This window comes from Balaenoptera acutorostrata, chromosome 5, assembly GCF_949987535.1.
Source record: "Balaenoptera acutorostrata chromosome 5, mBalAcu1.1, whole genome shotgun sequence".
Classification (NCBI taxonomy): domain Eukaryota; kingdom Metazoa; phylum Chordata; class Mammalia; order Artiodactyla; family Balaenopteridae; genus Balaenoptera; species Balaenoptera acutorostrata.
This window is the reverse complement of record NC_080068.1, coordinates 130,421,399-130,438,353: the sequence shown is the minus strand read 5'-3', so window position 1 is coordinate 130,438,353 and position 16,955 is coordinate 130,421,399. Positions and strand designations below refer to the sequence as shown.

General features: G+C 42.6%; 1 long non-coding RNA gene across 1 annotated transcript in view; it reads right to left on the bottom strand.

Annotated features, from left to right (window-relative positions):
* LOC103007733 (uncharacterized) overlaps positions 1-16,955 on the bottom strand; it is a 95,168-nt gene that overhangs the window by 26,590 nt on the left and 51,623 nt on the right. Inside the window, exon 3 of the long non-coding RNA XR_450169.2 lies at positions 14,266-14,397. This is a non-coding gene — a long non-coding RNA (uncharacterized LOC103007733). The remainder of the gene's footprint in view (positions 1-14,265; positions 14,398-16,955) is intronic.

Genomic DNA, 16,955 nt, shown 5'->3' with positions numbered 1-16,955 from the left:
CTGAATGAGATCTTTGCCGTGTAGAGTAATCTTGGTTGTAGGTTCTTCCCTTTCATCACTTTAAATATATCGTGCCACTTCCTTCTGACTTGTAGAGTTTCTGCTGAGAAATCAGCTGTTAACCTTACGGGAGTTCCCTTGTATTTTTTTTTCGTTTTTTCCTTACTGCTTTCAATAAGTTTTCTTTGTCTTTAATTTTTGTCAGTTTGATTACTATGTGTCTCAGTGTGTTTCTCCTTGGGTTTATCCTGCCTGGGACTCTGCAGTTCCTGGACTTGGGTGGTTATTTCCTTTCCCATGTTAGGGAAGTTGTTGACTATAATCTCTTCAAATATTTTCTCTGGTCCTTTCTCTCTCTCTTCTCCTTCTGGGACCCCTATTATGCGAATGTTGTTGCGTTTAATGTTGTCCCAAAGGTGTCTTGGGCTGTCTTCATTTCTTTTCATTCTGCTTTCTTTATTCTGTTCCGCAGCAGTGAATCCCACCATTCTGTCTTCCAGATCACTTATCCATTCTTCTGCCTCAGTTATTCTGCTATTGATCCCTTCTAGTGTATTTTTCATTTCATTTATTGTATTGTTCATCTCTGTTTGTTTGTTCTTTAATTCTTCTAGGTGTTTGTTCTTTAATTCTTCAAAGTCTTTGTTAAACATTTCTTGCACCTTCTCGATCTTTGCCTCCATTCTTTTTCCGAGGTCCTGGATCATCTTCACTATCATTATTCTGAATTCTTTTTCTGGAAGGTTTCCTATCTTCACTTCATTTCATTGTTTTTCTGGGGTTTTATCTTGTTCCTTCATCTGGTACAAAGTCCTCTGACTTTTTATTTTGTCTATCTTTTTGTGAATGTGGTTTTCCTTCCACAGGCTGCAGAATTGTAGCTCCTGACTTAAGTTTTTTAAAAGATCACTCTGGTTGTTGTATTGAGAGTAGACTGTTGGGTGAGGGTTGGGGCGGGAAGAGTGGAAGCAGGAAGACCAGTTAGAAAGCTATTGTAATATGGCAGGTGAGAGAGGATCGAGGTTTCTACACGAGTAATAATGGTGAAAGGCACTGGATATATTTTGAAAGCAGAGCCAACAGGATATGATATAAGATATGGAAGCAAGAGAGTAGTCAAGGATGCGATCATGGCATTTGAGGCTAAGCAAATGGAAGGATGGAGATGCCATTAACTGAGATGAGGAAGACTGAGGGAGGGGTTGTGTGATGTTTGGGGGGGTAGTTCAGGAATTTGGTTTTAGAATAATAAACTTGTGATGTCTATTTGACATCTAAGTGAGGATGCCAAGTAAGCAACTGGAGGTATAAGCCTGGAGTTCAGGTAAGAGGTCTGGCCTGGAGATACAATAATAAAGCCAATAGGTGTATATGTACACACACTGTTATAAGCATTTTACACTTGGTAACTCATTTAATCCTCACAACAACCCCAAGAGGTAGCAGGAAATATTATCCTTGTTACTGAACTCAGGTCTGGCTGCTCACCACTCAAAAATCAATACCTGAGACACAGTTGTTGGTAGAAAGGAAAGTTACTTTTAATCAGAATGCCAGCAATCTGGGGAGATGGTGGACTCACTGTGCCCCCAAAACCACCTCCAAAGATTCTGCTCAGCCATGAAAGTTTTTAAAGGGAAGTAATCTCAGTTAATCACTGAGATAGGAGGTCAGAGTCATTGCCATCCCCCACTGCACGCAGGTTTGTCGACTCCTTGTGATCTTTCCTTAGATGCTATCTTGTTCACACAGTTTGTTCCAGAGATTATTGAAGGGAAGCTAGGGAAGAGATCTGGTCATCTGCTAATTATTTATTCTTCATTTCTACTTTGATCTATGGAAAGAACCAATAGGTTGGCAAGGTATTGTGTGATCAAAAGATTTGAAATGTGTGCAGGGCCAGAGATGAGTAGAGCATGGAGGTGTCTGGTTTAAGGTTAGTGACAAGACAAAAGGGGCCTCCTGCAGAGAGCTCTTTCCTACCGAAAGCTGCTTACAAATCCCCACTTCTCAGAACATCATTCCACTTCTATGGGATCATGGGTGAAGGACCGCCTTCTATAACTTCTTCATGCTGACATAGAGTGCCATATTCTTAGAGTGGAAGATGTTGACATGGGTCTGTGGCATCTCTTTGCTGACAGTTGCTCCCGTTTACATATATGGGCAGAACAAGCTACAATTATTCTGATGCCTGCAGATATAGATGATTATGAGCTACAGTGTTAATCCCATTCTCTTAAGGCCAGTTCTTGGAATTGTGCTAGCCATAGATTTAGTACTGCTCAAGATGTAGCAGCTTGTGTCATGGCTGCACTCCTGTCATCATGCGTTAGCTTTTTCCCTCTGGTGGCAGTTATAGTATCTGTAAAGCAACTCAGGAATGTGCATCAGACACATTCTGAATGTGATTCTATTGTTCTAATCCTTAGCTGCTTGAGCCTGCTCTTTCGTGACTCAGGGAAGCCTGGGAGACTTCAGCTTTTCTACAAACAAGAGGCAGGGGAAATGGAGGAGCCTGCAGGGTTCTGCTCGGTTCCATCATCTCTTATTTCACGGACTGGATAGCTGAGGTGCACAGCAATTAAGTAACTGAGGTCACAAAGGTAATTTGTGGAAGAGCCATGATTTTAATCCAGGCACATAAGTATCACAACCCATGCTTTGAGCCACAACGATGTAGTTCAGGTAATAAATTTGAGTCTTCAGCATATGAAGGAAATTTAAAGCTATGAGTCCAGGTGAGATCACCAAGAGAATATGATATCAAAAAGATGGTCTGAGAATTTGGTTAAAAATAAAATGGGGTGGGATGGAGGAAGGTGGGTAGGAACATAGATGGAAGAAAATTAGACCTGAGTAGAAAAATTATGAAGCTGCATAATGGGCACATGGAGGTTCATTATACATTGCTATATTTTATATGACTAAAATTTTCCATGATAAAACGTGAAAATAATGGTAGAGAGATGAGGAGGAATTATCAAAGGAGACCAAGAAAAAGTGACAGTGAGGCAGGAAGAAAACCAGGAGTATGGTATCCTGGAAATCAAATGTTCCAACTGCCTATTGCTGCATAAAAACCACCCCAAAACTTCATGGCTTAACCAAACAACAATCATTTAATTTGCTCAGAATCTGCAATTTGGGCAGGGCTCAGTGGGGACCTGTCATCTCTGCCCCAGTGGTGTCAGCTGTCAGCTGGGGCGACTCTCCTGGGCCCGAGGACCCATCTCTGAGTTGGCTCACTCACATGGCTGGCAAGTTGCTATGTCAGCTGGGAGCTCAGCCAGCACAGTCCTATCTTCATCTAGGGTCAATCCCAGATTTACTAAAGATAAGTAGTGCAAACAAGAATTACTTGAGACTTCTTTAAGCATGTGCCTTACTCTCAACTGACAAATGACCCTTCAGATGTCATTGAGGAAGATTCCACTGATGCTGGGATTGTTTTCTTGATAACCGTTACAGGAAACAAGGAGAACACATTTGTTATCTAGGTCTTTGTAAATGCCGGGAGAGCCCCTGGACTTTACAGTAAGAGATATCTGAATTTTGTGCATACCCTTTGGCACAGCTCCTCCTTGGAACTTCTCCTTTGTAAAATACTTCAAATAGGCATTTCCCTGGTAGTCCAGTGGTTAAGAATCCATCTTGCAATGCAGGGGACGCTGGTTCAATCCCTGGTCAGGGAACTAAGATCCACATGCCGTGGGGCAATTGAGCCCTTGCTCCACAACTAGAGAGAAGCCTGCACACTGCAACAAAAGATCCTGCGTGCCGCAACTAAGACCCGATGAAGCCAATAAATAAATAAAAACTTTAAAAAAATTAAATTAAATTAAAAATATAATAAAATACTTTAAATAGCTGCAAGAAGATAGGGAGAGGCTAAAAAGATAAGTACAAATCCTTGTGTCTCTAACAAATAATAGGCACATAGCAAAAACTAATTTTTCCCTAATCTTCTTATTTATAATTCAAAATAGTTCTGCTCGTGGGTTTAAAGAAGGTTTTTACCATGGGGGGGTCAAGTGGTTGTTCCTCATCAGCATTCTAAGGTACTGACTGCCATTAAAATCCATCAGAGTTCACTTGAGAGTTTTTAACACCGAGACCTGATTTCTAAAATGCTTTGACACTTCAAATCAGGCGAGAGGTTGGAGTGCCAGTGCTGCATCTCTCCCCATGTACACCTGGAAAATATAGAAGGGTAGGGGGCAGCCAATCCTGAGATAAGTGGGTCACCTCACCTGCCACTGAACATACACAACTGGACTGCTGGGCTGCTGTAGAGGAACCAAGGAGGATACAATTTTAAAAACGCATGGGGGGCTTCCCTGGTGGCGCAGTGGTTGAGAATCTGCCTGCTAATGCAGGGGACACGGGTTCGAGCCCTGGTCTGGGAAGATCCCACATGCCACGGAGCAGCTGGGCCCGTGAGCCACAATTGCTGAGCCTGCGCGTCTGGAGCCTGTGCCCCGCAACGGGAGGGGCCGCGATGGAGAAAGGCCCGCGCACCGCGATGAAGAGCGGTCCCCGCACCGCGATGAAGAGTGGCCCCCGCTTGCCGCAACTGGAGAAAGCCCTCGCACGAACCGAAGACCCAATACAGACAAAAATTAATTAATTAATTAATTAAAAAGAAAATCCTTAAAAAAAAAAAAAAAAAAAAAAACGCATGGGGAGAACTGAAAGGCAAGTTTTGTTTTTACTTCCTCATTTCTCCTAACTTGAAAATACAAGGGCTATCTGAGACTATCAGATGTGAATTAGTACACATTTTGATCATGATGTAGTATTTCTGCAAGTTGTATCTTTGCTTGTGTTTTATTATCTGAGAACAGATTTAAACAAGCCAGTTTTCCTCTGTGGTGAAGTCTCCAAGGGCATCATTCTCAACAACAGGCACCCGTCATTGACCCATGTCACTGGCCAAGAGTTGAAGTATTGGTACTTCTCAAACACTCAAAGAATTGAAATAAGTCTCAGGAGCAGGTATAATCCCTTTCAACCTCTGCCTTCTACTAGTGTAACTTAATTAAATCACAGTAAGGGAGTTCCCTGGTGGTGCAGTGGTTGGGAGTCCGCCTGCCAATGCAGGGGACACGAGTTCGAGCCCTGGTCTGGGAAGATCCCATCCCACATGCCGCAGAGCAACTAAGCCTGTGCACCACAACTACTAAGCCCGTGTGTTGCAACTACTGAAGCCTGTGCACCTAGACCCCATGCTCCACAACAAGAGAGGCCACCGCAGTGAGAAACCTGCGAACTGCAGCAAAGAGTAGCCCCCACTTGCTGCAACTAGAGAAAGCTGGCATGCAGCAATGAAGACCCAAAGCAGCCAAAAATAAATAAATTAATTAATTAATTAATTTTAAAAACTCACAGTAAGTTAATGAGGCATTTGGAAAGCAAACTACTTCATTCTCAATACAAACACATTTTGAGTTCTTTTCTTCCTTCACCTCTCCCCATCACCTGTTAGTTCTCACCATCCTCTCCTTGGTTTCTAGGAGGTCCTCATCTCCTGATTTTCCTCTACCTTCCTTACTCTGATTCTGCACCCAACCCCAATGTGTGGTTTTTTCCCCACACCATGCAACTCTGTGACACCAGCTGGGTGTCTTACAATTCAACTCAATTCTGAACTATCTACCTGGATGTAGCCTCAGATCCCACAAGTTAAGGACTCAGTCCTACAGTAAGACTGCCCCCTGCTCCAAACTTCAGAGGCCAATTGCAAGTCCAAGTTGTCACCTGTGCTTCTTACCCATCAGCTACAGATCAGATGTTCCAACATCCCCCTCCTTGGGTTCAATTAATTTGCTAGAAAGGCTCACCGAACTCAGAGAAACATTTTACTTACTAGATTATCAGTTTATTATAAAAGGGTATAACTCAAGAATGTCAGACAAAAGAGACCCATATGACAAGGTATGGGGAAAGGACAGGGAGCTTCCTGGTTCTCTGAGAGCACCACTCTCCCTGAACCTCCAGATGTTCATTAACCTGCAGCTCTTCCAACCCAATCCTTTTGGGGTTTCATGGAGCTTTCGTTACAGAGGCATGATTGATTAAATCATTGGTCATTGGTGACTGAACTCAATCTTCGACCCCCTCTCTCTTCCTTGGAGGCTGAGGGGTTGGAGGTGGGACTGAAAGTTCCAACCCTCTAATCACATGATTTGTTCTCCTAGCAAGCAGCACCCCCTCCTCAGGTTACCCAGGAACTTTCTAAAAGTCACTTATTAACATAACAAGACACTTTTATTGCTCTCATCACTTAGGAAATTCCAAGGGTTTTAGGAGCTCTGAGTCAGAAACAGGACAAAAACAGAATATATATCTCTTATTATACATCACAGCATCACACTTACACTTCTCAGACTCTTCTTCAGCTTCTCACACCTTCTCCCCATCATCCTTACTATTCCTGTGGGAGTAGCGGCAGTGGTAATAGCAGTAGGTAGAGAAACAGCACCAATGGCAGTGGTAGTAATAAGAGCAGTAAGTGACGGCATGGCAGTGTTGTTAACTTCAATTATTGTAGTAGCTTTCTAAAACTTTTCCCTAGCCTCAATCTTGCCCCTTATTACATCCTTCACATTACCACTAATAGAATTTTTCCAAAATAAAAAGTCAATCATATCATGCCCTTTCAATCTTCTAATGTCTCCCATGACCTTGGGGATAAAATATAAATTCTTAGTATGGTATAAAAGTTCTGTCACCACCCAGCCCTGTCTATCTCAGCCCCTACATGTGCCCTTTGCCACTGCCATCCCAAACAACTTGCATTTTGCCACATACGGCATGCTATTTCTCACCTCTCTTCCTAGAATGCCCTTTGCCTTATCTCCTGCTGGACTACCAACCCAACTGATTCCCATGTATCCTTCCAAAAACAGCTGCAGTAAAGTTTCCTCTCTAGGAAGATAATCCCAAGTCTCCAGGCCACATCAAACACCACATGAAAAAGATTATTATTTTGCTCTTTGTTAATTTATTTGAATCCCTCTTTCCTGCGTGCCCAGTAGTCAACTGCAAGCATGTTAGAGATACTCCAGAAAAGGGTGAATGAATGAATGAGTGAATTATAGCTCAATTATAGATTAATACATACACTGCTTTTCTCTCTCCAGTTACAACTTGCCCTGTCTCCTCAGGTTGCTCATAGTCTAGCAAGGGAGACAGAAATGTAAGTATTATAATAATTTTAGAGGATTCATGGACCCTCTTAGGCTCACTCAGGAATCCCACGTTAACAACCAATTAAATAATGATGAAATGGACAGGATAAAAGAGATCACACATCATTTAGTGACATATAGTGTCAGAGACTTGTCAGAGCATTTGCTTTATAAAATAAAGAACAGGGTCACGCCTGTCCTCCAGGCTGACAGTAATCCACTAGGCAGCACCTCTGGAAAAAGGTCACTCAACCAGTTTTGAATCCACCTAGTTGAGGGCACAGTGAAGTACCTGATAAAATGCTTTGTCATAATTCTTTGTTTTTCTCAGGTCTACTAACCTCATAAACTTTATTTTTAACAAATACTTACTAGCTTTTTGTTCCTCTGGACTTTATCCACATGAAGCCTCAAGAGTGTCTTCCTGGGTCCTCTGAGCTCTGGCCATTTTCCATGGAAAGTTTCCATTCTGGTTCTCTGATCTTGCCTCACTCAATGGTTTCTTTTCTACTTTCCTCAGCCCTACTTTCAGCAATCTAATTCACAGGGTGTGACTGCTCATCTCAGCACCTGCCCTAAGCTCTGTTCACCACTTTCCTTAATCACAAGCCTTTTCTTCCACACCAAGCTTTCTTTTCTCATCACTCCTTCCTCTACCCTAGACCAGGATGGTATTTTCTGCCTTCCTCTTTTTTTTTTTTTTTAATCAATTAATTTATTTATTTATTTTTGGCTGTGTTGGGTCTTCGTTTCTGTGCGAGGGCTTTCTCTAGTTGCGGCGAGCGGGGGCCACTCTTCATCGCGGTGCGCGGGCCTCTCACTGTCGCGGCCTCTCTTGTTGCGGAGCACAGGCTCCAGACGCGCAGGCTCAGTAGTTGTGGCTCACGGGCCTAGTTGCTCCGCGGCATGTGGGATCTTCACAGACCAGGGCTCGAACCCGTGTCCCCTGCATTGGCAGGCAGATTCTCAACCACTGCGCCACCAGGGAAGCCCCCGCCTTCCTCTTTATCAGCGTTTCATCTAGTCTTGGCCAGGCAGCAGCCTCTAGTTCACCCTGAAATGTAATCTCCAAAGTCCACATGTATTTGCATCTAAATATATCCTTTGTCAATACAGTGGTCCCTTGGTATCCACCAGGGTCAGTTCCAGGGCCCTCACAGATACTAAAATCCTGGAGGCTCAAGTTCCTCATATAAAAATGGCATAGTATTTGCATATAACCTACGCACATCATCCCGTGTACTTTAAATAATCTCTAGGTTACTTATAATACCTAATACAATGTCAATGCTGTGTAAATTGTTGTAAATACAATGTAAAAGCTATGTAAATAGTTGCTGGTACACAGCAAATTCAAGTTTTGCTTTTTGGAACTTTCTAGGATTTTTTTTTTTTTCGAATATTTACGATCCATGGTTGATTGAATCCATGGATGCAGTACCTGCAGATACGGAGGGCCAACTGTAGTCAGAAAGAGTATTACACAGCATCATACAGCACTGGGATCCAGGTTTCTACATCCCAGTTCTTTTTGCCATTGGCATCACCCTGTGTGAGCTAACTGGCTCAACTGTTTAGAGCTGTCTTTCAAGTTTTTATGAGCTACAGCACCCCTTATTCAAATAAAATCTTAGTGCTAGAAAGTAACATTTAAAACTGACTTGCTCTGGCTGATGTGGGTGTGAAATCCTGAGCCCCCTTTGCCTCTCAGTCCCATCACCCCTGCGGGCTCTGCAGAGCCTCAAGGTTGAAAAAACACTGGGTTAGGGCACATTCTAATGAAGCTCAAGTGGTAAACTCCACACCTTTGTTCCAGGTTTTGCCACGGGCCCTGCAGTATCCATGAAAGCAGCATAACAGTGGTCATGTGGGCCAACTCTGGAGAAGGACTGCCAGGGTCCAGAGCCCCAGTCCCTTCGCCACTAGCTGAGGCTCTTTGGGCAATTGACTTAACCTCTCTGTACCTCCACTTTCTCGTCATAAGACAAAGATCATAATGGTTCCTGACTCTTTGCTTGTGAAAAGGATTAAATGAGTTCATAGGTGGAGAGAGCTTAGAAGAATGCCTGGCTGACCCAGAGAGGTGGTAAATAAATATTTGGTATTATTATCTTCCAAAGTCATACTGTATTTGTAAAGAAGACCTGGGGGCAAAGTGTAAGTGACTCAGCACAGCCCTCCTGTCACAGAACACAGCCTGTGTCAGCAGTCAGGACTGTCCCCCTACATAAAGAACCACAGGCTGTCCCTTTGCAAACTACGCCTTGCAATGCAGGAAGTGGTAACTCAGGGCCTTAAAAGGGGACACTGGCTTCATCCAACAGAGTGACCAGCTCCACAAAGGAGTTTGCTTCCCAGGGTTTACTAGAGATTTAGGTCAGGTGAAAGGTTACACACAGTGCACAGCTTTTGAACGGAAACAGACTGGGCCATTTGATTAGACTTGTAAATCTAAGGTTAATTGGGTGTTGAGCATTGCAGATATAGGAAATAGGGTACTTGGCACATTTGTATATTTCTGAATCTGTCCCCTGTTTATAGCTACAAACATATGCCATTAATTTATGATTTTCCTTATATTGGCTTCACCAGAGCAACACAAATAGAGATTAGTCATTAAACCCAGGAGGAATTTGAGAACAGGACATAAAACTTAAAGAAGGTTATACACTGAGAGAAAAAAAAAATGATGTAAGAAGTAAAGGCAACAGAAAATTAGCTGCTAAATCTTCAGGATAATGCATTTTTACAGGTTGTTTTTAATAATACTCACTACATTGTACTTTAATCTGTGGTCCTCCAAGCTAAGCTAAGTGACTCCCAAGAGAAGGGGAGAGGTTTTTCTAAGTAGTGTAAATAAGTCTTTCAAATGAAAAAAAATTTAAAAAAAGAACTGAATCTTGTCTTTCCTGAGTTTGTATTTTCTTTATTACTTTTTGTCCACCAGACCCGCAGGGAATGTGGAGTGTGTAGGGATCGACTCTATTTCCTGACTGCCTGCTTTCCCAACTAAAACCTGGAACGAGACTGAGGTTCTTCAGGCTCAGCCCACGTCAGACCCCTTCCTGGCCAGGGGAGAAAATGTAGGAATAGCTTTGTCAGCCCCTTCACACACATCCCTCTGATTAGAGTGGAAGGAGTTGGTGATGATACAGTTCACATTCCCCATCCTCAATTCCAAAATCCAAAAAGCCCTGCAACCAAAAGTTTTTCCCATAAATTTGGCACAAAAATTCGTTTGGTGGCAAAATCTGACCTTCTTAACGTGTAGCTGAGGACAGTCATTCTTTGTCTCACTTAGCGTGATGATACATACATTTCTGTGGTGGAAATATGATAATATTTGTTTATGGGGTGCTGATCCAGACCCCACTGGAAATATTATACAACGTATGAGATATATACCATTTTACCTTTCTAAAATCTATAAAATTTTGAATTTCTAAACATACCTGGTCCCTTGTGTTTAGATAAAAGATGGTGGGCCTGTCCTAAATGTTCTGAGGTGGTAAGAGATCTGAAAGAAAAGCGGACACATTCTGGCTCTGCAGAAGGTAACGTGAACTGCACATCTAGAAGTGCTTCAGATGGATGGGAACTCAAAGTGAGCTGTCGGTATCATCTGTCTCAGCTTGAGGAGCAGGAAAGCAGTGCAGTGAGTGACAAAAATCAGCCAGCAGCCACATTCCTTGACCCACTATGCATCACTGCCCACCAGTCTAGGCTGAGGCCCAGCTGAGCACACAACAGAAGGTATTGCCACGCCTACCTCCTAGAATCCTTATCTCGGAACCCACTGCAGGTGCTTTTGCCAGCATCTTCATTTTTTCACTCTCTTTCACCATCTCTCTACACTAAACAATTCCTCTTCTATTCTTACAAGTTCAATATTAATCAGCACGCAGACTTCACTGGTGGTGATAGTAAGTTTAGGGAATCTAAAAAGAACAATATTAGTTTCATTCTGGTTATATTTGTTTTACTTTTTTATTCTGGATTCACACTGGCTGGGTTCAAATTATGGCTCCGGTCACCTATGTGACTGTAGATGAATAATTTAATCTCCTTGTGCCTCAGTTTTCTCATTTATAAAATAGGGATAATAGTACCGATCTCACCCAGTTGTTGAGAGGGTTAAATGAGCTAATACCACATGAAGCACTTACAAGAGTGCTTGGCAAATTGTGAGTGCTCCGTAAATGTAAGCTACTATTATTTCTGTGGCTGTCTGCAACTGTCTTCTAAATGAGCTCCACATACTGGTAATTTTTTTTCCTTATAGAATTCCTTATATCAAATTTCCTAAGGTGGTACCATAAGCACATTTGCTGGTCAATAATTATTTGCTAGGTATGAAGATAAAGGAGAAGAAAACAGCAACAACAAAAAATTGATGCACAATCAAAACCTCAGTATGAAATTACAAGCTTTCATCACACTGCCGACTATAACATTCTTGTGTTTTGCAGTTTCTCCCCCTCCTCTTTCCTCCTCTTGCTAATTTGTTTTAAAAGCAAGAAATAAAATAAAAAGAGGATAACAAAAGACTTGATGTACAAATTTCAAAATAAAACCATCAGGCAGGAACAAATCTTTGAGGAAGTCCTTCATAGTATATACACATTTTTGTTTTCAGATTACCCATCCCTTAAATTAATGTAAATAATATTAATCAAATTGTCCAGCTAAGAATGTACTAAGGACAATTAATTCTGCATTAAATTGAACCCCAATTACTTAAACATTGTAACTAGGAAAGAAATCTTTCCAACGATATATCCTTCCCTGATATCTTACAAAGCTCTTCCATTCAGAGTTAGACCTTGGAGAAGATACTCCTTGACCTTCCCCAAGACATCAAAAGCAACACCTGTTCAAACTGGCATGTGGGCCATCTCCACCAATGGGTTCATAATTTTCAGGTTCATTTTCAGTGCTCTCTACCCTGTGTCCGTCATTGTAGAAGAGAAACTGGGAACCCCATATACTCACTATTCCTCTCTCACCTCCTGCTCTGACTATGGAATTAAGGTTGGGGCACCTGTGACTTTTTTCTAGGGTCAGCCCTAATTGGACCAACTCATATTTGTTTTAGTTGAATTCACCTCCACCCTATTTTATTTATCAAAAAAGTACACACCAAAAAGAATGCCCAACTTAAGGTGGAAAAAGAAAAAAAAAAATCACAGCTAAATGTAGGTTTAAAGCTGAAGAGACTTGAGATTGAAAAACTGCCAGTTCTCACTGCTCACTTACTCACATGAGGGTTTACAGCTCCTGAAATCATGCCAGGACTTTGAAAATGAAAGCTTGCAGTTAGAAAACGATGGCTCATGACAGCAAAGATCAGTCATGTGATAGGCCAAGCATTTTCCGTCATTGCCTTCTTCAATCAGACAGAGCTCAGAAACAGAGGTTAATCGGTCAGATAGCATCCACAGAGGCTGAGGGCAGCAGAATCCGGCTGCAGCAATTAATCATTTAATTGCTTTCTGATTCACTTTAAATGTCTTTTAAAAAGATATTAAAGAAAAACATTATTGAAAGAACATTTTAGACTATTTAATAAAGATCCAACATACCCTTTGTGAACCAGAAAATAAATGGATCTCTGGCCCAACTCTGTTCAATGTTTTCTTGGGCAACATTTACTTATACAGAGGAAGGAATGACAGAGTCTCTGCAGCAGGCAGAAGAAAAAGCATGTATAAAAGCACTTAGGAAAGAAAGTATGGGTGTAAATAAAAATAGGCTTTTTGTTTCTTTGGCTGTTCGGTTTTTTTGGCTAAATTGTAGAGTGTGTGACAGGAGTTGACGGGACAGCCGAGAAACATAGTAAACTAGATTTTAGAGAGCCTTGAATGCTGAGATAAAAGAGCCTGGACTTTGAAAGATAAAAAAAAAAAGAGAGAGAGAGAGCCTGGACTTGATTTACTAATTAGTCAATGGGAGCCACTGAAGATTTCTGAGCAGAGAAAGCAGCACGAGTTGGGTATAGCATGAACCGTGGGGTCCATCAGCCCTAGGTTATAATTCTAGCTATCCCTCAGAGCTGGTGTGAGCACATTAGGACCTTTCTGGAGCCTCTCAAGCTGAACAACGGAAGTAATAATACCATTGCCAGGGTTACTGAAACATTAGAAATAACATACATAACATCCACACCCCAGGGCTTGGCACAGAAAAAGCACCTAGCAAATGGTGTTAGCTGTCCTCCTGCTGTGCTCTGGGTAGGAAGATCAAAGGGGAAGAGATGGGAGGAGGGAGGCCAGAGAGGTCCAGGCAGGAGGTAGAGAGCCCAGACAAGACAAAGTACAGGCAAGGAGAGTTGCAAAGAGAAAACGGGACAGACTATGAGGGACACAACAAAGGTAGAACCCAAGGAAATGGAGACTAAGAAAGATTTAACTTGCTCAGAGCCATTTGACAATGACTGGACATGACTGAGGGAAGAGGAGAAGCCAGAGAGACTCCAAGAATCTGGCTGAGATAAGCATCACACAGGTCGGAGAGACGCAAACGTCTATGAGGTCCAAAATAAATAATAAACGTAAATAAATGCCAAACACTGAGCTTGCATTTCTAGAATGACTACAGAAATAACCAGAAACATATTTCTTTCTGCAATGATCCCATCTGAATTCCTGAGCTGCCCTGAGAACAATTTTTAAATCCACAGGGCCAGATGATTTTGGTCATGACATTACTCCGCGTCATACACCAGGCAGGGTCCTCCTTCACCACACTCCCCTCTTCACGTCACCTCCACCACAGACATCCCACCGTTTCCTCAGGCACTTCCTCCTGGCTTCATTGTCGTCACTCACTTTATGATCCTCTCAGCTCAAATAACTGCTGATGCTCTCCTCAGGCTGGAACTGCCTTCCCCACAAGACCCAGCTGCTTGGATAACAGGTAGAGAGATACCTGGCACTTCAGAACAGCGGGGCAGCACCTAATAACTCATTGCACCTGACATTTTCATTACACACTGCATTAGAAGTTTCTTCAGGAAGCAGCCTTAATAATTTTGCACCACTCTGCTCAGTGGGGATTAATCTTAATTACTTACACATAGGGGCGGAAGCCACTCTTTCAGGACCAGCTTCTCTCCTCATCTGGGTCACTGTGGGTTTCAGCTGCGTCAGCTCCATATAATTCACAAAGGAATCAACCCATAGACACTTCCCAGCCACGCATGTGCCTGCAGGACACACAGGGGAAACTTTATAGTGTATATAGATGGGCTTTAATATCACAGTATACATTTTGGGATGTATGTCTAATTTGTTAGACATACTGAAAAGCTGACGAGCCACTTTGAGCCTTTTTGGAGACCTCTGCTTCACACCGGCAGCCCTAGAGAAGCACAGGATTGCACTGCTTCTCACTCACCGCCCTCTCGCTCTCCCTGCAGGAGCATCTCCACCTAAGCTTGCTCTGGAGCATTTAGAAGTTCTAGTGAGACTATGGGGTTTTTGTGTGTGTGTGTCCCTGAATAGTTTTTCTCTTCTTCCACTGAAGTTGTTTTTCTTGAGTATCTCTGAGAAAACACTGCATATGGTTTAACTTTATTTTATCCTTAACTTCAGGACAAATGCTATGCTGATTTATTTCCAGTTAACGATGTTGTACTTCCCATGCAACCTGACCGCCTCCAGAATGACAAAACTCCATACACATACAGGGTTTTACAGGTAAAAATGTTTTATGCTTTACAAAGAGAAGTGGGACTTGGGAAGGGGGTTGGTGACAATGTGAGGCCGAGGGTTGTTTAGAAGTCATCTCATCACAGATAGGAAAGTGTTCCTTCTGGATTCTTCACAATATTCTTAATCCAGGAGCACTTGGCATCGGCACTAAATGGGCTATTTGCACAGCTGATCCTCTGATGGTGTGCAAGTGCTTTTCTTTTCAAGTTACTCCTGGTTCTGAGGAGTGGAGACCGATATGTATGGTTAAGAGTTCTACGTTTTTTGTTTTTCTTTTTTTTAATCTCTGTGTATCAGAGTAATATTAGTGCTGAACATCTACTACCCATTTAGTGCTACTATTCCTATTTTAATCCTGTGCCACCACTCTGTGAAATAAGGTATTATTATTACTCCTATTTTTCAGATGAAGAAACTGAGCCTTACAGAGTTTAGATAACTTCCTCAAGGCCAGACAGCAGTAACTGGGAAAACCAGAACTCAAATCCAGGTCTCTTTTATACCAGAGTCAGAGTGAAAAGTCATAATAACTCACTGGAACAATAGCATCCACAAATGGGCATTTACTAGAAAATTCTGGCTTGCCATCCACAATAAAGGGAAAAAAGCCTCAGTACTCACCACTATCAGTTTGATTCCACGTACACCTCTGAGCACATAATGACCTTAACTGTTTCAGGAAAAGGTACATCAACTCTGGGACATTTATTGACTTCTTACTCTATACAAGGCACGCAGCTAATTAATCACTAAATGGAGGAGGTTGGGTCTCAAGAAGAGTAAGATGTCCGTTTCTCAAGGTACCTACAATCCAGCTGGGTAGACAAGCCCTAAATATGTGCAATGTATTGACTGCATGTAATGATACATGTAATGATATCAGGAAAGGCATTGCAAATCTTGATGAGATTCATTACCAACTTAACAATACAGAGCAAAAGTGCTAAGGTGAGTCAGGTGAGGGAGACTTCTCTCCAAGCAGGAGTCAGAGAAGACTAGATTGGAGGCATGGGACTTGAGGTGGGAACTGAGAGAGGGGTAGCACTTGGTGAGGTTGGAGATTGCTGGAAAGTGGAAGCGGCATCCAGGAGAAGTGAGAAGGTACCCCTGGAGTGGGTACGAGGTCTCCACAGTCCTGTGCCATTTACACGGTGCTTGACTGGAATGCAGCATGAGCCCACAGTCAACAGTGACACACTATTATAGACTGAAGTGTGTCCCCTGAAATTCATGAACTGAACCTCTAACCTCCAGTGTCAGTATATTTAGAGGTAGGGCCTTAAAAGAAGTAACTCAGGTTAAATGAGGTCATATGGGTGGGACCTTAATCCAATGTCCTTACAAGAAAGAGACACCAGAGATGCTCAAGCACAGAGGAAAGACCATGTGAGGACATGACAAAAAGGCAGCAATCTGCAAGCCAAGGAGAGAGGCCTCAGGAGAAACCAAACCTGCCAACACTTTTATCTTGGACTTCCAGCCTCCAGAACTGTGAGAGAATACATTTCTGTTGTTTAAGCCACCCAGGCTGTGGTATTTTGTTCTGGCGGCCCTAGTAGACTAATTACACACACCTTCATCTATTTCACGTATAACTTCTCTGCCCTGGCAGGATCTGCCACCCCTCCCCTACGCTACTTTGGATCCTAACTATCTTAGAGGGCTTGAAACCTGGAGTAGCAGGTTTCCAAACCTGTGGGCTCTTCCATTTGGTTAAGACCTGTGTTGGAATGCTTGAACAAGCTAAGGATGATCTAAGGCAGTGCATTTCAAATTCCCTATGGTGAAGAACCACCATCCCCCCATTCCTTGGCTGACAGATACACCATCTTACTGTGCTTGCTGAGTAGGCAGTAGCAGCCACAAGCAACTCACTGTGTAAATTTAACAATATTCTATTCAACAGTGTCCCCTGATCAGGTGTGTGGATATGGCAGCTAGGCAGTGGTGTGCTGGCAATAAGCAGCACCCAAGGTGGTGGGGTGGGATGTAGGAGGAGTCCTGATTTGTACCATTTGCCCATTTGCAAGATAAAAATACCTCCTGCCAT